Below are 22527 nucleotides of genomic sequence, written 5' to 3'. Positions count from 1 at the left end.
TAATTCCCTATTATAAGATAAACTACCGTATGAATTTGAATTTCACGTTGAGTTACGTAGTGCTATGCTTTAGTGAACAATTCCTTTATTTGCTATTATTTATTTTTACCAATGCCACTAATGCAATTTTTTACGTCGTAACTCTACCTTGAAACATAGTACTGACGGAATTATTCTTGGTCGTTCAATTTTGGTCAACTTTCTAGTGTAGGCCTACCTCCATTCTATTATTTGGCCGATTTTTCGGACGGAAGTGTTTCTCTTTTCAAAATGTTGTTGGATGGTGGTGATCATCTGGACGCAGTATCAGAGAATGGTCGAACGGTGATCAGTGTAGTAAAGGATGGTTTAAGGGTGTGCGAAAACAACGGCCAGATCAACGACGATCATTCATCAAACTGCAAAGTTTTTGATTTTGAATTTGTAGAATTTAGAATGTCAAGTCACAGATCCAAACATTTTTTGTCTAATTGGAGATATTCGGAAGATCTTTTATTATCTTTGCTATCTGGCCGGGAGCTCAATTCTGAAAAAAGATTTAGAAATGCTTCTAGAGAAGTATTTTAAAAATCTTTTCAGCCAAGTAAATGGCAACAAGGAAATAATCTACTCAAAGATTACCACGAATGGCAGGATTACAACACAGTCATTGAATTGAAAAAAGCTAATATGTTTGACTATTTCTATAGAGATATTTCAACAACCACCACATTTTGACTGTGACGAATGAAGAGGAAATATGAATGTATATATGAAATGCAAATGACTAGGTATTCATAATATTTTGAATCTGTTTCTCTTCACAATCAATTGTTTAAATTTTAGGATTGAATTTGATGGAGCATATGCTTAAGATCTGAGATGAATAATAACCATCTTTTTCGGTTCAAGCGGTCATCCAATCGTTGCTTCAGCACCATATGTAGAAGGCAGGGGGATATATGAACTTTATCATACAGTTTTTGAAGAACCATTAACAAATACGACCAAAGCACATTACGGGTATGTATAGACATTAAAATTGTAAAAATTTGCATTATTCTATTTATATCTTTCAAATTTAGGCAAGAAGCCAATCGACTCCTGTAGTAGCATTCGGCTGCTACTGTTCAAGAAAGACAGCTACTTCGGAATAAAGAAGCTATACGTAGTGAGAGATTCATGCTACAATGCCTCTTAAAATAACGTTAAAATGGAATTGGAGGGAAGAATGAAATGTGCGACTATCTACCACAAATCCGACTCTCCACAAATTCCGACTATCTCCGACAATCTCCGACTATCTCAAAATCCGACTATCTCCACAAAAGGCCGACAGTTTTTATTAAATTTTAATTTTGAAAGACATCCAGCATTGACAAATTTTTACCTTAAACTAATTGCAAAAGAGTTTTGTGAGAAGTAGTTGATCGTTTTCATTTACTGAAGCAGTTGAAAACAACATTACTTAATGAATTGATGGGAACTCGATTGGTCCAACGCAAAATTCTTTTTTTCGTGATTACTGATTAGACTGATTTTTCTTGGATTGTTAGAAAACGAATTTTAATATGCCTCTGAAAACATTATGATAGGGCTTAATTTGTTTTAGGTAACTACTTTCGGTTATCATAGAGTTTGAAACTTAAATTTAAAATAGTGTCAATTGAATTTTCATAATCACGTGGAAAAAGAAATAAATCTTTTTATTAAAAAAAAATAATTTTTCAAATGACTATTTTAATACTATTAATTTTGATAAGTCTATGTTAAATTTTGGTGTAAAATCGAAAAATACATATGAAATACATATACGATATACCCAAAAATACGTGTGTGTGAAGCACGTAAACAGTAGGGAAGCGGGAAAACATGTCACCTTCCAATGGCGGATGACTTGACCCTACTGGCAAGCACGCTCATAGCTTCACGAGGGTTATAGGAGGAGGGGGTTATACGCATAATGGGGTTGTACGGGAGTTCAGTCTTTACCCTGTAGTCTATGAATAATGAATCACAAATTTTTCTTTGTAGTTTATTCTACGACTTTTTAACTATCCCAAACCGCATATCATGTTTTTGCTAAATACAGTCACGCTTGTTAATTTCTTGGGCAGTAAAATTGCTCTATGTGTTTTGATTTAAAGTTGACGGAAGGTATACTGAGAATCAAACTACTCCCCCATTTTTTAATCCTTTTTCACCTTTTAAGGAAAAGAATGAGAGAAAGAAAAGGAGAAAAAGGGATTTAAAAAAGGGGGAATAGTTAGATTTTACCAACCGTACCAATTTTACGCTTTTTTCTCTTTTTCTTTCGTAGGTAAAGGAAGAGAAGAATGGAAAGAAAAAGGGAAAAAGGCGTAAAATAAGTACGGTAGGCACCGTAGTATCCCTTCCGTCAATTATTATTTTTCAAACTTCCATGGTGGCCATGGTTCAAATCCCATTCCGAAAGAAAAATTTTTTAATGAAATTTATCGTGAAGCATAGAACGCCCAGAATATATAAAAATTATTTTCATGAAATTGATTTCTTTTGAAGTGGGAATTGAACAACGGCGTCAATAGTGAAAGCGCGTTTGGGAAGTATGCACTTTACCAGCAGAGCTATAGTGGTTGTTACTGTGAGAAATAGATGTTACTCTGGTTTGATAAATTCCGAAAGTTTTAATAATAATAAATTTCTAAGCCATTTCTAGCGTGTTACAAATTCTGTACAGCCTAAGGTGATTTCCAAATTAATTTCATGAAAAAGAGTTAAGCAGGGATCTGGGTTCGAACCAGGTGTTTGTGTTAAAATCATAAGTTTTTTTAATTGCATGGGACAGCATTTAACCATTTTAGCCAAATGTGTATACGGAATGAAAGCCAAATATTGATATGATTTGAAGAATGATCAAAGATATAAAAAAGAAAAAAAGCCATCTCTAGCGTGTAATAAATTCTGGACAGCCTAAGAAGGTTTCAAAATTTTTTTTTGAAAAAACTTTTCGTTTGAAAGATTTGGACTTGAACTGTCAAAAGCCAATTTGAATTTGAAATCTTGTGCTATACATATAGAGCTATTTGGAATCAGAATTGTAGTTTGGGTAAGCCTAAAGAATGATGAGGATCAATATGTTCTGCTTAGACCATAAAATTATTCTTAAATCCCTTTAAACTTAAAAGTAATTTTGCAAGATGAAAAGGTTCTTATTATAATGGGGCCATGTTATGCGTTTGTTATCGCAGTCAGATCATTGAAATAAGACTAGTTTTATTTAGTTGTGATTCCTAATCATAGATGGCACTGGTAGCTGTCCAGAATTTTTGCAAGCTGTCCAATATTTTCTATTTTCACAAACTTCAAAGCATTTGGCCTTTCGTTATAAGGGCCTATCCAAATACGCCCTTTCCCTTTCGACCAGAATAAGGAGAGAAGTATCTCCATTCTCGTCGATGGCGTTAGCTTAAGTTTACATTAGCTCCAAGTTTAAGAAACTGATGTATGTGGTTAATTTTTTCGGTCGTTGCTACCAAGTCTACTTTGGTCGTTATTTCGACAACTATCACGTGAAGAGTAGGTGTTCTGTGTTCTAGAGAGAACGTTCTCAGATATATGGAAAAATGCTCTTTCAATTGCTCTTGGTCGTTAAATTGAGAAGATATATTTTCTCCAGAAGCAAAATTCTGTCGCAAACAATATTTGAAAAGCCTTTGTACTCTAAATCGGAGGGAGAATCAAACATTTCTGTCAACGTTTCAAGGAGTTCATCGACATCAACGAAATCTTGATGATGTTGATCTTGATTATGTTGATCTTGATAATGTTGATCTTGATTATCGTCATCTTGTACATCATCGTCATCTTGTAAATCATGGTCAAATTCGATGGCCAGGAGATTGGCGTAGGAGGAAAATTCTTCTCTTCTTTGATATCCAGGTGGTTTGTTCCGGCGAAATTATGTTTGTGTCGATTTATCGCAATCTGGCAACACTCTTTTCCATTTCTTTCCCGCTATCAGAAATACGCCCTATTATTCGTCTGCCTCTCGTTTCTATGTCAGGTTGTCAGAGTTTTGAGTTCTTCTAAATCACCGGCATTTACGTTTCTTTCTGTGATTTTATTCTTTTTTCTGTCTAACAGAGGTGAGAAATGTCTCATTAATTTTCCATATGCCTTGTACTAATAATCTATATCTGCAGCTCAACTGTCTTGAGATATTCTGCATTCTGTCAGTTTATTCCACTGTGTGATTCGTTCTATGGTCTACAAAGCTTGCAAGCCACTTATGTTTTGTCCTTGCTTCACAGGTATGATTAGTGCTAGTCTTATTATATATTATGTTACATGTTCTTATACTATCTTTGCCTCTTTCAGGCACCATCGTTATTTCTCATAGTCATACTGCCATTCTGGCAGGAAAAATCTTTACTCGCAATACATTGAAGAGAAAAACCCACTGCCGGCCAAAGCTCTAATTTAGCTCCTGAACAGTTTGCCAACAAAGCCAAAAAGCGAGACGCAAACCCAAGGGATTACAAACTGTTTACTCTAGTCCTGGCGTTATAATGCTGTATCCTCCTGTACTGTACTGTCGTACTTTCTCCTCCTTGGTTAGAAAATATCATGTCTAAACGCTTCAATACGTTGCCCAAGTTGGAAGTCGAGAGTCATGGTATCAATGCTGTACAGGTAATCAAGATACAGCATTGCTAAAGAGTAATAAATGTGTAATGTTAAGTATACCGAATAACAAATGTTGGGACATATAATTACAACAAACTCAACTAAAATTGGCAAAATGATTTCCATTTATTTTTTTGGATTGCACTATTGGTGCAGTCACTACATGTCTGATCAAAAATGCAAACAATAACATCTGTCAGTTTTTGTCACGAGGGAACGCCATGTTGTCCACGAAACCTAAAAGATATGATTAATTAAGAGATGAAGAATTAAGAATTCTTGAATCTATCGCAACCGCCCGGAATCATTCTCTCATTTGGGGCTTTGCAAAAAAAAACAACAGCCAATCGTTGTTTGTTTTGTGTGTTTTTTTTTTCAAAAGGCAACAGAGAATAGAGGAAGAGCACAAGAATATTGTTTGGTTAAAAAGGAAAAGTGGAATGGAAAACTCAAATGAAGTCCGGGAAAGAATTTCTGGCATTAGATAAGAGCAGTTTTCACAGCTTTTGGTCCAAATCCCGCAGGGCATACCACGCCAATTGCGTCAGCGTGTTTGGGGGTATTATTGAATACCTCGTCACTGTCCGGAATTTTTCTTTCATTTTAGGCTTTGCAAAAAAAAATTTTTTAGGTTAGTTTGAAACCGGGAGAGAGTGTCAGCTTCGGCATGGAGCGTGCTTAATCACCACCAACGGAAATTGGAACCTCTTCAACAAATTTTGGAACGAAACCTTTAAAAAAACATATATCTTACATCATAAGCTTAAGCGCAAGCGTAAGAATTCATTTCTTTGTGCAAATTGTTTTAATATTTCTTCCAAGTGGTCGTCTTATTCCGCCATTGTGAAAACCTTTCTAGAGTACTTGCACTTGAGGTCTTCCTCGCGGTCTTTCTCCTTTTCATTCTTCACGTTGACATCCCCTACTATCAACACCAGATAAAGGGTTTTCGGTAGTTGCTAAAATTAAGAAAATTTTTGAAATTTTTTTATTACAAGTTGAATGCCAACATATTAGGGGTAAAAAATTATATTGATGGTTGTCCCAGAGGCGGGTCCTACATTCACCATTTGTAACTCCTGGCTTCGTTCTCCCTTTTTTATACAAATGTAGTACTTTTGCAGGCACTCGCGGAGACGTGGATAGAGCTCCACTAGCTTTCCGTGGACGCTGTCCTTGAAATAATTTACGAAAATGTGTTTTTGTAAACCGAGGCCGTTTGCTCCTTCAATAAACTCTCAAGGAAAGAACTCTGGTGCGTAGTAGGGTTCATCAGAAGTAATATCGTGACAAATACAGCACAAGAAGAAGTCCTTATTTTACTTTTATTTCTATAAAAAACATGTGTTCATTAATGTTTATTTCCGCTGTATGAATGGCGACACCCATAGGTAAATATGTTACTAGAAATCGTTGTAGTAGTTGATGTCTTCGTCATTTTCCTACGAAGCTCCTCCTTCAAAGTAGAATATTCCCTTTACCCCATACGTAGATTTTGATGGGGACCACGATCTCCTAGAGGGTCCTGGCCTTGGTTACGTAATTGGGTTTACGGACCTGGCCTTGATGACAGGTATCGCCTAGACGATCCCTGCTTTGGTGATCCCGCTCGTAGAGACAACCCCGGCCTAAGTGAAGATGGCCTTTCTTGCCTATCTCTAGGGAAAGTCTCTAATTCCCTAATTCCCATTGGATGTCCCGGCCAATGGTGACAAATAAACCCATAGAAATAAGTTATAAACAATCGACGAAGAATAATGGGAATATTGTAACGTTCTTGCTTGTATTCGACTAGTTACTACAAGAAGATCCGATACAGTGCAGTTATATGGTTATTTAGTCGCTGGACGTCAGCGATTGTCAACGTCCTACTACCGGTTGGCCTACATACCGACCAGATAGTATTGCGTGGTCATGACCACACGTCAATATCCTTAAAAACAGAGTCATTCACGTTATTGACCATTACATATTAGCAGAGTTTTTTACTTGGATTATTAGTATCCCAAATGCCACCCATCGTCCGCGTGCTCTACCTAAAGATCGGGCAGCTTTGCCTTAATTTTGGCGCTCAAGCGGTTGTCAGCCACCGGAGCCAAGATGTCTGATGTCTGTCTAGTTCACTCAACGTAAAGACTTACGTTATAATTTAAAATTAAAGTAATATCAGTAGCATTGTAATGGCAGGCCCAGTGGTCTATGAAAGTTTCACTCAAAATGATGAGTTGGCAATTTTGGCACATTTTAGACCAAAGGATTTCCATTGCGATAATTTCTTGCATCAGATCGAGCACTTATGAGTTTTTTTAGACAAAAAGAGGTGTAGGGATCAATTAAGCATCTAACTTTTAATTTTATTTATTTTTATTTTGCTAAATATCTATTTATTGCTTACTCGGCATAAGTTTCCCATCAGTCCTGGTGGGAGCCTCCCAGTTGACACTTCTAGATTATCACCAGTTCAATATGAAATGAGATCAAGAAAAGTCATCACATACTCGGGTAATACAACCTTGTATTTAATCGTGTGTTCTTTCTAATGCATGAATTTTCGTGCAGAGGACAAAAATGTGGTGGTGTCAGTTAGGCATGCCACGATGAAAACTTCCATCGATGTCCAAAAGGAGAAGGAAGCAGCAGCCAAAAAGTCAGCTCCAACTTCATCCGCTACTCCAGAAATTGGTACTGGCCAGTAATCTACTCCCACCACCTAATTCGCCAACTGAAACTCATCAAGAGGTATTACCAATTATCCTAGTTATTTGCAACTTCGTATCCTACTGTAACCTGTTGCAAAGTTACCAGGTAAAGCATGAACATCTTGCACGGAGACATTGAGGGGATAGATTGCCAATTTATGACTGAGATGAAGGCCCGTCTTATGAATCTGATGACAGCAGACTTCATGTCGATGATCATGCAAATGATCAGAAAGAAAATTCAACTCTGAACACAGGGCGAATATCGTTTGTCTCATTGCATTTGCTGATTTGGCATATGGCGTTGATGATCGGCTGCCGACAGAATACAAACGTCATTTCCGTTGGATTGAAAAGTTTGTTCCCGTTTCTGATGTACTTTTAGTTGTCGCCATTTTCGATAAATATTAACAAAATTGATCAAGGACATTCAATAAATTCCGCTTATAGATGTGCTGTATAACTTTTTAAGACTACATATTGATATTTGAGGCAATTTATACACTGACATCTTCTAATGGTTGACTTGATGGCGTTGGCTGATTGAATGTTACGAGCTGGATAAAATTTCTTTTTCGTTAAGGAAAGTGACAGCCTTATCAACCTTATCTGTATACTTCATATTTTTATATAGGAAGCGTTTATAAAAGACGTCACACTTTAGGGGGATGGGGGTATCCCTGAGTTTTTTTACGCATTGTGCAGGGGGGAAATGGCGTGTGATGTCACACTTCGCATTGGCATAAAATGAAAAAAATTCTGAAAAGACAAATGAAATTTGCTAAAGTTATATACAAAGCAGTCGAAATCATGAAAAATATACCAATCTGCTGGAACTTCAATAAATTTTAATTTTTAAGCTGCAAAACATGTTTTCAACTTCTTCTTAGCAAGCAAAAAGATTTCATCAGTGGTATCGCAGGGCAAGAAACCATCGTCGTGAATCCATCTGCAATAAACTTGTCAAGCTTTCGATCTACACCTTTCTGTCGAAACAAACATATTTGTGTTTCTTTAACGCCTTGGTTCCGACACACACTTCTGCCATGCTGTATAAAAAAACATTCGTTTTCCAATCAACCAGCACCTTTTGGTAAACGTTTTCTCTTTCTGGAGAAATTATGTTGTATGTTTTACGCAACATGTTTAGCGATCAGAGAACTTTCACTCTTTAAAGTTAAAGTGATTTGATGTCCCAACTGTGGGATACTCTACTTCTTCTGCTGTTGCTGCTGTGGCAATCATCTGTTATACAAAGTTCCGAGTCAGGAGCGACCTTAGGGTGTCCCATTTTTCAATTTTTTTAGGCGATCTTTTGTTTTGGGTTGTCTAATGACACAACAAAAAAATATTCCAAAAAGATGTTAGACCCAAAATGATGGGATTTCTCGGGAAATTTTTATTGAGATGGTGTCCAACGGGGCATCTGAACGCATCTGTACATTATCTGTACCTGTACATTATCCTGCATAGAAATTGGGACAGCGATTTTTCTGTCCAAAACCACCTAGTGGCAGGTCAGAAAAATTCAAGTCTTTGTTTTTAGAAAATGGCTGTTGGCTAAAGAAACTGATTTACTTTCCAGATCAAAAAAAGTAAAACTTTGTTAAAATCGGAAAAACGCCCTTTTAAGCATTCCAGACTGCCTCTTTTCAAGGTGAGACGTAGCCTAGAGTGCTTAAAGTTCATATTTTTCCGATTTTCAGCAAATTCCTTTTTTTCTTGCTCGCGAAAGTACATTATTGTCCTCAATCTTCAGCCTTTTCAAACCAAGCAACAACAAAAAAGGGAAGCGTCGCACGATACACCTTTTCACCTTTACATCCTATCCCATGTCCGTCCCTAGTTTAGCCAACGACTAAAAATTAGCCGTAGGCCAGTGAGCCAAACAACAACGAAAAAAGGGAAGCGTCGCACGGTACCCTTTTTCATGTTTACATTTTTTTCTTTTCACATTACACTAAAAAATTTAAATTGGACACTTACATTTGTTACACCAGCCGACGAAAGCCGTCACGCATTTGGATTCCTTCCATGAAGCCATCTGGCTGACCAATAGTCTGCCTCCAACTAGTTGAGACTAACTGAAATAATATTAACAGTTAAACTAGAGATGCGAATGAACGGAACCCTTTGTTGGTTGTCTGATTACAATGTGTTTTTTTTTATTTTCATTGTTCATGTAACACCAACACGACTGTTAAAGTAAACACCGTTTATTGGCGAGTTTGTCCAACAGCCACGTTAGAGAATACAATAAAGAGTATTTCTTACCACTGTGTCAAAACCATTTTAATTATTCACCGGCAAATCCGGAATAGTCAAAACCAAAGACTGCCAAATGACGAATGCCGAATGCCTACAGCAAAAACGCTGAATACGTTCGTATTCAGCTGATCTGATTACGTTTGTATTTTGTTGAGGTTATTTTATGTCAGATGATCACTTTTGGCAGCTACTGTCGTCTATTTAGTGATCTCTTGGTGAATGACGAAAAATCTCGGTAAGTGAGTGTTTCGACAAAATGGAGATACTTAACTATAAAAATTAAAACTATACTTCACTATAAAACCATCCCAAAATTTGAACATAATCACTCAATTGTAATTAACGGTCAATCCAAGACCCCGAGTTAGTAATACCTTTATAAACGAAGAATTTCTTTTTAACTTTTGTAAAAATTGATTGATATCTAATATCTATTTTCTCATTAATAGACAGCGCTTGCTTCATAGAAATTCATACCTTAAAAAACCAACATTTCTTTATTCATTCACGAGTTCAAACCGAGTTCCAACAGTTCCGAGTTTCGAACTGTTAAGCTAAAAATCGAATTTCAATCGATATAGCAAAGAAATCCTCCCAAAAGAAAGAGGATAAATGATAGCCCTCCCTCATGATAGCTCTCCCCGCTAGAAGGCGGGAGCGAGAGAACAGTTAATTTTGAGCATTTAATTTCAGAGAGCACTAAATTTTGAGAAGTTAATTTTGTGCAACTTTAGCGTACCCTAGTGTAAATTTGCCATTTCCAAATAAGCCATAGGAAATTGAGAAAGTTGCATAAAATGAAAATTAATCAATGTCGAGTAAACCTTTAAACAAGAATTAGTTTCGTATATAACCCACAGAAATGCTGTTAGCCATTTAAACATTAAACAGACGCCGTGACGCGTTCCAAATTCTAGGAGCACAACAGGAGAAGGCTCGTTCACCCCATCACTCCTTTATTGCTGGGGAGACGACAAGCTTCAGCATGTCGGTCTCAGACCGATGGCCAGAGCGCTTCGGTTCATGAAGACTGACCAGTTCAGCCAGATAGGCCGGAGCTAGACCGTGCACACAGCGGTAAGCTAATGTAGCGATTTTAAAATCTATGTGAGAGCGGACTGGTAGCCGGTGAAGTGCTTTCAATTGCGGTTTGATGTGCTCCATTCTCGATGATCGATTGATGAGTCAAACAGCTGTATTCTGGACTGACTGCAGCCTGTCGAGTTGCTTTTCAGTAAGGCCGACGAGCCAAGAGTTGCCATTGTCGAGGAGAGATAGTACAAATGCATAGATAAGGCCGGCAGTGGCGTCATGGTCAAGATACTTGCGGATGAGAGCGATGCGACGTATGTGATAGAAACCACGACGGCAGAGGTCACTCACATGGTTTTCCATCTTGAGGTTAGCATCAAGGATTACCCCAAGATTTCTTACTGACGCTGATGAGATGATTACCTTCTCCCCCAGGTTAATCTTGGATGCCGGAACTGCAGCCTTCTCCGCAGAAATAGTCAGTGAGTCAGTCTTCGCCACTTTCAGGGACAGCTTGTTTTCTACAGTCCAGCCTTGAATGGCTGCAATGCAGCTCGCAAGAAGACTACAGGTTTCTTGCTGGGAACCACCGTGACGCACAAGACGACGCGAAAACTGGAAGATTTTGTAGAGTTGGGTGTCGTCAGAGAAGAAATGGCAATTAATACCAAATGCACAGATTAGGTCATATAGTGGACTGGTGTACAGGGTGAATACAATTGGGCCAAGTACAGAACCCTGTACTTGTAAAATCTTTTCTAGTTGGACAGGAATTCATTATTTCTGATGTTAACTTTGTGAAATCTTCTTAGCCCTCTTCGAGAAAAACATTGCTTCGTCGAGAATGTAGGGCATCAATTCCTGTATCCAATATATGCAAGAGTTCCTCTATATACAAGTTTTCTACAATATCAATATATGGCCCATTAACTACGTCATCAACGAGCTCCTTAGCAAGAAAAATCCAACCGAGAATTAGGTAATAAGTATTGATAGATTTTGGAAAGGGAAGGAGAAGCCAAAAATTATTTTTTTTTTATCTAAGCACTATAAAATATCTTGCAAAGCTATCTATCGAAGGTTTTGAGTAGTAACCAGCGACTAAATAACCATATAACTGCACTGTATTGGATCTTCTTGTAGTAAATAGTCGAATACATGCCAGTACATTGCAATGTTCCCATTATTCCTCTTCGTGAGTTTATAACTTAATTCTTTGGGTTTATTCGTCACCATTGGCCGGGACATCCCATGGGAATGAGGGAGTTAGAGGCTTTCCCTAGAGATAGACAAGTAAGGCCATCTTCACTAAGGCCGGGGTTGTCTCTACGAGCGGGATAACCAATGCTGGGACCGTCTAGACGATCCCTGTCATCAAGGCCGGGTTCGTTAACCCAATCAACGAACGCAAGACCAGGACCCTCTAGGAGATCGTGGTCGCCACCAAAATCTACTTATGGGGAGAAGGAAATATTCTACTATGAAGGAGGAGCTTTGTAGTAAAACGACGAAGACATCAACTATTACCACGATTTCCAGTAACATATTTACCTATGGGTGTCGCCATTCTTACAGGGGAAAAAAACATTAATGAATACATATTTTATAGAAAGAAAAGTAAAATAATGACTACTTCTTGTACTGCATTCATCACGAAATTACTTCTGATGAACCCAACCACGCACCATAATTCTTTCATTGAGAATATGTCGATGCAAACGCATTAGTTGGCGTAAACACATTGTCTGAAATTATTTAAAGGACAGCGTCCACGGAAAGCTGTTGGAGCTCTATCCACGTCTCCGCGAGTGCCTGCAAAAGTACTACATTTGTAGCAAAAGGGGAGGACGAAGCCAGGAGTAACAAATGGTGACTGTGAGACCAGAAACTGGGACAACCATCACTATAATTGCTAAGCCCTAATATGTTGGCATTCAACTTGTAATTTAAAAAATTCTTATTTTTAGCAACTACCAAAACCCTTTGCCTTGTGTCGATGGTAAGGTATATCAACGTGGGGAACGTAAAGAAGAAAGACCGCGAAGAATACCTCAAGTGCGAATACTTTGGAAAGGTCTTCACAATGCCGAATAACATGACCACTTGGAAGAAATATACTAGCGATAATGTTGGTCATTATCAAAAAAGTAATTATAATTATTTAGCAAAAAAATTAAATTATCTTCAATTTCTTTCTTTTGAAGCTAGGGGAAAAGAAAAAAAGGGAAGAACAGAAGAGTGTGGAAGTGGGCTGAAAAATATTAAAACAATTTGCATAATGAAATAAGTTATGAAATACATGTTTTTAAATATTTTCATTCAAAATACACCGTCGTCCAGGCTATTTTATAAATGAATTCCAAACACATTTTACGTGGATTTACTAAATTAGACATATCCCTGATGAAAAAAAAAATGATTGTAAATATGCAGTCATGATTATGCTTATGCTTGCGCTTAAGCTTATGATGTAAGATATATGTTTTTTTTTAAGGTTTCATTCCAAAATTGGTTGAAGAGGTTCAATTTTCCGTTGGTGGTGGTTCAGCACGCTCCATAAGGAAGCTGACACTCTCTCCCGGTTTCAACTAACCTGAGTTAGCAAACGTTTGCGGATCTCCACTTCTGTTACTACAAGGGGTAAGTACTCGCCTTATAAATTTCACCCAACAATCACCCGCGTGCTCTTCCCCTATTATCTGCTGCCTTTTTAATTAAAAAAATAAACACAACACAAAAATCGATTGGCCAAACAAAATTTGGTTTGCCAAGCCCCAAATAAAAGAATGATTCCGGACAGTGGCGAGGTATTCAATAATACCCCCAAACACGCTGACGCTTTTGGCGTGGGAGGCACATGCGGGATTCGGACCAAACGCTGTGAAACCTGCTCTTGTCTAATGCTCGAATTCAATTCTTTCCCGGCCTTCATTTCTGAGTTTTCCATTCCACTTTGACATTTTACCCAACAATGGTCCCGTGCTTTTCCTCTATTCTCTGTTGCCTTTTCAACAAAAAAACACACAATTCAAACAATGCTTGGCTGGAATTTTCTTTTGCAAAGCCCCAAATAAAAGAATGATTCTGGGTGGGGGCGATAGATTCAAGAATTCCGCCAAAACGCTAACTTAATGTCATAATTAATCATCCCTTTTAGGTTTCGTGGACAACATGGCGTTTCCTAATGACAAAACTCAAGGATTCAATTGTTTGCATTTTTAACCAGACATGTAGTAACTGCACCAATAGTGCGATCCACCCAAAAAAATGGAAATCATTTTTTCACTGTTCTAGTTTGTAGTCACTATTTCTCCCAACATTTTGTATTAGGTATACTTAACTTTACATATTTATTACTATTTAGCAATGCTGAATCTCGATTACCTGCACAGATTCGGTGCAATGACTCTTGACTTCCAACCTGGTGAACGTATTGATTCGTACATAGACTTGATATTTGATAACCAAGGAGTAGACAGTACGACATTACAGTACAGGAGAATACAGCTTATACAACGCCAGAGCTAGAGTCAGTTTGTAAACAGTTTCTGCGTGTTGTTTCACAGTAATGCGTGACACTACTTCAGCCCTCAACTAATGATCTGTTTAGCTGCAGTTTTAATCAAGTTGAAACTTGAAAAACCCAAATAAATGACATTTATTTTTATGTAGTGATTCCAATTAGTTTTTTTTGCGCAGACAAACAAATATAGACAGTAAAATAAAGTAATAGTAAATATCGCTTGAGAGAGGTACAAATTTATTTTGGAAGCTACGGTGAGAGAAAAGCCTTAAGAGCTTCTGACAGGATGGATAGATCTTTTGCGAAGCGATTATAGGTAAAAATTCAACATATAAATCTCATAAAAATTTTACCTGACATTTATTTAACTACAAATTGCTCATTTGTAATCGTAGTCAACTTTGGTACTATAACATTGAGAGCTATCTGCTGTTCTATGTGTCTAGTTTATGATAAATGACAACGAAATGACGTAATAACTGATGACATGGATACAAATGTTATCAATCATCCGGCAACTCTTAGCTTATTCGCACAAAACCTTGAGTGCATTTCAAAATGGTATTGAAGATAACTACCATGGCCGAAAATATTTTGAGAACTGTCGCCAATTCACCATCACTGTGAAATCCAACAAGCTAAAAATCAAATTATTTTTTTCAAAAGACAATGAAATAGCCCTAAGTTTGCATTAATTCGACAAGAAACTATAGCTTACTTTCTTGTGTTCCTCTGTTGGGCAGCATATATAGATTTCAACAACGTTATTGATGTTCCATAACGTTGCTCTGATGTCTGAATTCTCAAGGGAATAATAAAGGTTACTGTCAATTTTTGACACCATGAAATACAAATTTTCCCAACTCAAATTCAATCATAATTCAAATAAAATTAGTTCGAATGCAATTCAATTAAAATACTATAGCCCCAAAACAACTCTTTTTGAATGAATAAGCAAAGTTAAAAATTGTTACAGTTAAGGCTTTATCTATATAAACATATCTTAGTAAATGGATGATTAAAAAAAATAATTTTAAATCTTTCTTGAATAACAGCAAGTTTTTAGGGCACAGCGAGAGTATTGAATCCTCCGCCATGGTGTTCGTGTCTTCTCTCTAGTCCCGGAAGATGAAGCTTCTCCGTCATTTCTTCAAGAGCAACTCCAGCAGCTCCGGCGCTTGCAGCTGAAGATGCGTCTGGTCCGCTTTTGTCTACTTTGACAGTATCGCTATGATAGATCACTAACGGTGGTGCCTAAATAAGAAATGCAATCATTAAATAATAATTAAAATTAACTTGAAAGAAAAAATCGCTTTTTGTACAGAACCTGGGTTGGACTTGCGCGAACTATTCACAGGGGTGGCTGACGTCGACTGTTGTCCGGCAGTAAATTCCGTTTCATTCTTCCCGATTGTTATTTAATTTTCCTTCGTCGCGGTATCATCGCCACGCAAAACATGCCGATCCAGATACCAGAGCCGAGGAGACTAAGCACGAAGGCATAGCGCAATGAAGACGAGGCGATCTGTAAGAAAATTACATTTTAAAATATTACCGAATGAAGATGAAAGAATCGTTTATACCTGAATCAAAAGAGACAGCAATCCAAGTAAACAGTTTGTTAGCCTTACGTACGTAAACCGCACTGAAAAAGGAGAAAGAGGAGCATTTTCTTGTTTTCTCATATTCAATCGACGTGGACAAAGTAAGTGTTCTCCAACTTTTATGAAAGATTTTTATTTCATTTACATTTTACTTCTTTACGTCTACATTGGCGTTGAAAAAAAATTGCTAAAAACCTTGATTTCTGGAAAAAAGGAATGGACGAGAATATCGAAGGCGCAAGTAAAATTTGTTTCTGATTTCCTAGTATACACCAAGAAATACGTCCCGGTTGAATTTCCGAGAAAAACAAGAACTCTAGAAGTCGCTCTCCAAGGGGTCCTTCCACAAAATATGTACGACCATTACATGTTATTTCACGTGGCCATCAAGAAACTGACAAATTTACACCACTGTAAAACCAACGAAAGCTATGCCGAGAGCCTTCTGAAGAAATTCGCCATTGCATTAGCATTTACGGAAGAAAATTATATTCACATATAACGACCACAATTTTACCCACCTTCTGGTCGACGTAATAGAAATTGGTTTTCTTGATAGCTACAGTGCTTTCTTATTTGAAAACAAGCTTCAGTCAGTGAAAATTTATTGAGGAAAAGTGCAAATCCATTAGCACAAGTGGTCAGGCGTATTAAGGAGATTGAAGATATTGCGATTGAAGTTTTCGCTGCCCCCATGTCAACAGAGATTATCTGTTCAGATTTACATAGCAACGTACAAACTCATCCCAACTTCAATGGATATATGTATAACTTAAAAAAGCTGGAAAATTGGAACAAAACGTCCAAATCACTGCATTTTTTTGAAAAACGGAAATGTAGCTTTGGTAAAAACATTCGTAAAACTTTGAACGCTCACATTTCTATCCTTGTGCAAAAATATGTGCAATTTGAAAATCTATATATTTTTCCTATTTGTTCAAATGATTTTCTAGAACTGGTAGTATCTGAATTACGTGCCGGATGTGAATTAGTTGATGTAGATGACATTGCTAGTAAAGCGATCCGATTTCCGATGACATTACCTATAAACGGCAAATATTTTGTTACACCGCTTCTCATGTCAATGGTGTAAATGAGGCTCGCCATGTTTAATAAATAATTTATACAAATCGGGATGGATTTTTATTAATAAATTTAAATAATGCGCTTGTATTTGTAAATTGGAGTTATACGAAAGCAATTGCCATAAAAAAATTAATATTTGCAACGCTGCCTCATTGAAGAAAATTTCACCTTGAAGTCCTTGTAGTCTTCGTCCGTCTATTGGATATATTTTCATGGACGTCTTATAAAAATTAAATTCCATCTCTACATAGGACACACGATGAACGTCTGACTTGGAATCGGAAATGGATGTCCTTGTGGATCATTTATGAACATCCTGGGATTTACCCATAAAGACGACTTATTGCCGTCGTAAAGAGATAATCCATAGGATGTCCAATTTGCGTCATGGACGGGACGGATCTATTTAGGAGATCACGACGGCCATGAGATGGACGCTGAATGGGAGTGTGCTACCAGGGTGCCATTATAACGACACAATTGGTGCGTTCTCTTCCAACTTGTAGAAAAGCAGAACGTTCGATCCTTTTCGTTTCCCTTTCTCGAATGAAACTGTTTTTAAAAATATTAGTAAATAAGAAACTATGCTTTCTTGCAATTAGCAGTTTCAACACAATTAAGTTTAAACAAAAATAGGCTGTCACTGGCTGGAATTCGTGCTGTTATATTTTGAGTTTGGACAACCGATTTATGTTTTTATTGAGTCTTTGAGGTTAATTACTAATATTTTTGAAAACTTCTACTAAATATTAAAATTTTCAATGTAAGTTTAACTAAACTGCATATTTACTTGAAACCATGCTTGAAACTGTATACGAGGAACATAACACACTCTGGATAACAGTTGACACAGTTTTTATTAAAGGTGAAACACCCCTGGTAATTGCCATGAAAGGGAAAATTTTTCTCTGATTGATGAGTTGGTGAAGTTTTTATAACTATGTGATAGTTAAGTTGAAAAGTGTCATGAACTGTCTTTGTTTGCCATTGATAAACTTTTTTATCACCGAATTCCAATTATGGATTTGATTTTTCACCTGACTAATCATTTTTTACTCTACGAGAATCTTCTGGTTGGATGGTTGGATTTCTTTGCCCAAGTTGTCTTCAAGTCCACCCAATTATCTCAGACATACAAGATCACTGCTCTTGAACTGATTGGTGATTCTCTTACAAAAAATTGAGAAGATTCTGATACAGTGATGTTTAGGTGCTGGAGAAAAGCCATGAATCTTCGTTACTTCCCTGCTTATGGTGAGCCACCTCTGCCCAAGATACCTTACGTGGGTGTTACATTTGTGGCATCTCCTATGGTTTTCGGTCCTTTCTGTGGAAGTCATGTCCATTGAAAAATTGAACCTTTTTGAGGAAAATTTCGAGCGTAACATTGTTGACCGTGATTCGAAAGTGCGACTAAGATGTAGAAATATAATGCGATGTCAATCTCTTCTTATGATTCGAAGAATCTCCAGCCAAGCCAATCACGGGCCTTCATTTTATATCCAACTTTTTTACGAGTTTTGTACGGATAAAATTACGGTGAATAACATGGAACGCTCTACTGGGTTGAAGAGGATCGTGATCAACACTTTCCTGCTCATCCTGGAACAACTGAATGGATTCTATCCACAACTGCTTCCCCGCGATTCATTCGAAATTTTTATGAAACCCCTTGATTTTGCGTCTCGCTTTTTGGCTTTGTTGGCGAAGACACCACCTGGATATCCTGGAAGAGAATATCTTCCACACGCTAATTCCCTGGCCATCCTTTCTTAAATTCATCGGCGTGATTGCAAAGAGGTCCCAAATCCAGCAATAATTTCTACCATCGACCATGACGACGAAGGTTACATTGATGTAGGAGCACTTTCTGGATCCATCGCAGCAATAACCGACTCTTCCATTAATGAATACTACCATGGTTTTGCAGATATCATTTATGATTTAGTTGTCGTACTGCCGTGTATTCCTCTTCTACAAAACAACTAAGACAAGCAGCAAACGAAAGAGAATCTTTCGAGTTACATCCGAAATTACTTTGCAGAACTCAAGTGCACTGTTCTTCACGTGGCAGTTACCGGAGAAATGACCGAAACAATTGAGCTCATAAAACTGTTGATCAAGCTTGGAACCGATAACGCTATCGACTAGTTTGGGGAAACTCCGTTCACAATATTACCGGAAGAAAAATGGCTCATTTGGATGTAACCCGTTTAAAAGTAATCTAATACTTGTTATCTTGACTCTTTTTCGTTTAATTTACATAAAACAAGAAGAGTGAAAATGAAGAGGAAGAAAAAGAAAACGAAGAAAAAATAGAAAATGAGTAATCTATGGCTGGTCCAAGCAGGCCTACCAATATTCTAAAAAAAGAATAAAAACTACGTAAATGTAAGTAGGGGAAAGCGGCGAAGAAGAAGTTGAAGAAGGGAAAGGTTGAGCATTTTATATAAAGAAAGTGAGAGTGAAAGGGATTAAAACTTAAACAAAGCAAGAATTGACAATACAGAATTAGGAAAAAAATTGTAACGATCAGCGAGTGTGATCAAAAACACTAGAAAAGATGTAAGCTAAAAAAATAAAAATGCCATCAGATAAAAACATAATTTATTCAAGGCAGAGAAAAGCGACTAAAATACAAGGAAACGTGTAAATCGGGTTAGTTTTTTTCAATTATGCTATTTAACATTAGACTTATTATTTTTTTATCTTAAAAAAGATGATGGGTATCCCAACTTCAAACCAAAAAAATCTTTAGCTTAGCAAGAGCTGTTGATTGTTGAGTTTTTGTAGATACCCATAAGAGTTAGCTAATTGTATTTAGCAACCCAAGAGTGACTTCCGAGACGTAGCTAAGCCGAGAGGGGACTTGCTCTCTGGTTTCAGCTCGCTACTTCCTACGGTGTGAGCCATGTGACATCTGGCGGTCGAATATGCAATAACACAAACAATTCGTAGTTATCGTGTTGTAGTTCAAATAACATCTATGGAATTTATTCTCTGTATTCGAACTAAAAAACAGACAAGCAAAAAGTCGTGCGCAGAATACGCCGATGCGCACCACTACGAACGATAGCAGAACGAAAATTATTATTTGTCTTGACTGACAGCGCACGATAAATTATCGTACGCCATCTATCATTTATCATTTTTGTAAACGTCCCTATAATGTACAAAAAAAGAGACGAAGAAGCTACTAAGAAGAGATAAAGGGGTGCACGGGGTTCTCTCACTCCTCGGGGCAGGATATAGAGTGTTTGAGGTTGCCATCTAGGATCCACAACCCCAAAACATTGGAAATTTAGGGGTTCTTTCTATTTAGTAGTGAAGGAAGGGAAGAATAGAGTGGGGAAGAAAGGGGTCGGTCCTTCTTTTTTTCACTAACCCTTTGTCTTTCTATTCGTACCCCCGGTACCCCTTGCTTAATGAAAAAGCCAAAACATGCCAATGCTTTGGGGTTGTGGCTGCACCAAACGCACACAATCTTGGATACATATTTTCTTATTTTTGGTGCAGTCAAACCTTGGGAAAATTAACTGAACTGACTTCAAAAAAAGACCAGGGATCAAAGCAATTTCTGATACGCGAGACATAGTAGCCAGAGCCAATATAACGTGGTCTTTTTAGAAAGATAATAGGATCATATAGATAGATCATATTATAGATCCCATGCGTAAATCTATCACGAAGAAATCACCTGTATAGTCAAATAATAGACATCGCGGTTGCTGCGGAACCAAATAATTTATCAAGTAGCAATTGAAAAAGCTACCGCTGATCATCAGTTTAGTATGAAAAAATTTTACATTTGCTAATAGACAGTTCAAATGTTCGAAAATGGATCGAGTAACCAACGGATTCAACACGAAGGTTTAATTTGTTACACAGATAAAATTGATTAGTTCGTGGCATCTCCCAATCCAGTTGGAAATAATAATGATTATTTACTAACCTCATCGAAATCCCCATCAAGATTAAAGAGCGGAGTAGATAGGTGTGTGCACCTTTGTTGTTTAGTTTGGCATTGATTTCCTTAAGGCAATCTATCCACCAACAACAAAAACACGAAAATTTATTATTATTCTAATTTTGCGACTGTCAAATAATAAGTTTCAAATTAGCATCACACGTGACCCTTGTTGTCGTGGCGGACTACCTCAGTCGTCATGGTGGCTGGTGGCAGGAGCTAAAATTTTACCAAAATTTCTTTTCACAGAATCAAAGCTGTAAGAAAATTTGACTAAGGGCTAAAATTACGTTTATGAGTGGGATAACAATACCAGAAATACCACCTCTCGAGTCAGTGTGAAATCCCCAATATTCTTGTAAACTCATTTCTCAATTCTCAGACGTGCGCATTATACTCTCTAGCATCACACCTCGTCAATTCGTTCCCATAACAAGTTGTTCACAACAACAAGAACACATTTACTTTGTTTCTTCATATCCAGTTTGTTGTTCAAATTGACAACAATGTAAACCAGAGAAGACGAAAGCTCTTATTCATTTATGAAGTTACCATCAAAGGAGAGCAATCATTCGTGATTCTCAGGAAATTTAAAGTCAAAACTAAAAAAATTGAACAAATATTTTTGGTAAGAAAACGAAACATTTTTTTAAGTAAAAGAAAGATGAAGAAGAATTTCTGTATTCTTTTGCTTTTTATGTTTTTGACTATACACATAATTGGTTCTTGGGGTTCTGCATCGTCATAATTGCATCCATCAGATTGATTTTCTCTTTCTTGTCTTGGATCAGCTTCAAATTGCCTTCCTGGTTCTTCATCATCTTCTTCTTTATCATAATTTCCTTCATCATAATCCTCTTCATAATTTTCCTCTATTTTCATAGACATCGTTGACAGAGAAGGTAGCATATATCAGTTTCTAAAGAAAATGCAAACGTTTAATGTGAAAATGTTGGATAAAAATTCAATGACTCTCTCAATACTACGACTTCACTGACGTCTCAAATAATGGTGGCAACGCATCCGGGATGTTGGTGTAAAGGAATGGACAAAAGACAGGTGGAAGAGCTCGAAACTTGTTCTTGCTCTTCCGGTTTCCTTTGCCTAATCCGTTGATGTATAATAAATATATCTGACCTATTTGGATTATTACACTTTATAACAAAGACAAAAATCATAAGACAAGTTTTGACTTTTTTGGATCTGTAATGTTGTTGAATGAAAAGACTAAGTTAAATACACAAAAAGAAGAAATGAATTTTGTGAATTTAAATTGTCGAGTCCAAAATATTGTTGCGTACAAAAACCAAAACCTTTTTCTTACAGTTTTCTTAATTGTATCCTCATCATCTGTAGAAAAAAAATAGTCGAATTACCGTTACTAAAAAAACTAACCTGAATTGCATTTATCTTCCAAGGATTCTGCCAGGATGTTGATTTCTTCTTCAGTGATATTTTTCTTCTTCTCTTTCTCCACCTTGTCCTTCTTCAACTTCTTTTTCTCCTTATTCAACTGCCTCTTCATCGCTGTATTTTGAATTAAGCTAATTAAGCATGCACGAGCTTAACTTGCCACGTCTAAGAAAAAGGTAGCCTACAAATTTTGTTTTGACGTAATTTTTTATGCCACATTTAGAAAAAAAAATTATTAATTGATATTTATAAGTTACTTCAAACAAATCCACGGTTCCTTTACATTCA

At 37.0% G+C, this 22527-nt stretch overlaps 1 long non-coding RNA gene across 1 annotated transcript; it reads left to right on the top strand.

Annotated features, from left to right (window-relative positions):
• The first annotated feature begins 3405 nt into the window (after window positions 1–3405).
• Window positions 3406–4753, top strand: LOC124327910. Its single transcript, XR_006916231.1, has 3 exons — window positions 3406–4106; window positions 4164–4271; window positions 4339–4753. It is a non-coding gene; the product is annotated as an uncharacterized LOC124327910 (long non-coding RNA).
• The last annotated feature ends 17774 nt before the right edge of the window (window positions 4754–22527 follow it).

This window comes from Daphnia pulicaria, chromosome 1, assembly GCF_021234035.1.
Source record: "Daphnia pulicaria isolate SC F1-1A chromosome 1, SC_F0-13Bv2, whole genome shotgun sequence".
In the NCBI taxonomy this organism is placed as follows: Eukaryota; Metazoa; Arthropoda; class Branchiopoda; order Diplostraca; family Daphniidae; genus Daphnia; species Daphnia pulicaria.
Note: the sequence above shows the minus strand (reverse complement) of the source record. Positions and strands in the feature narration are given on the sequence as shown.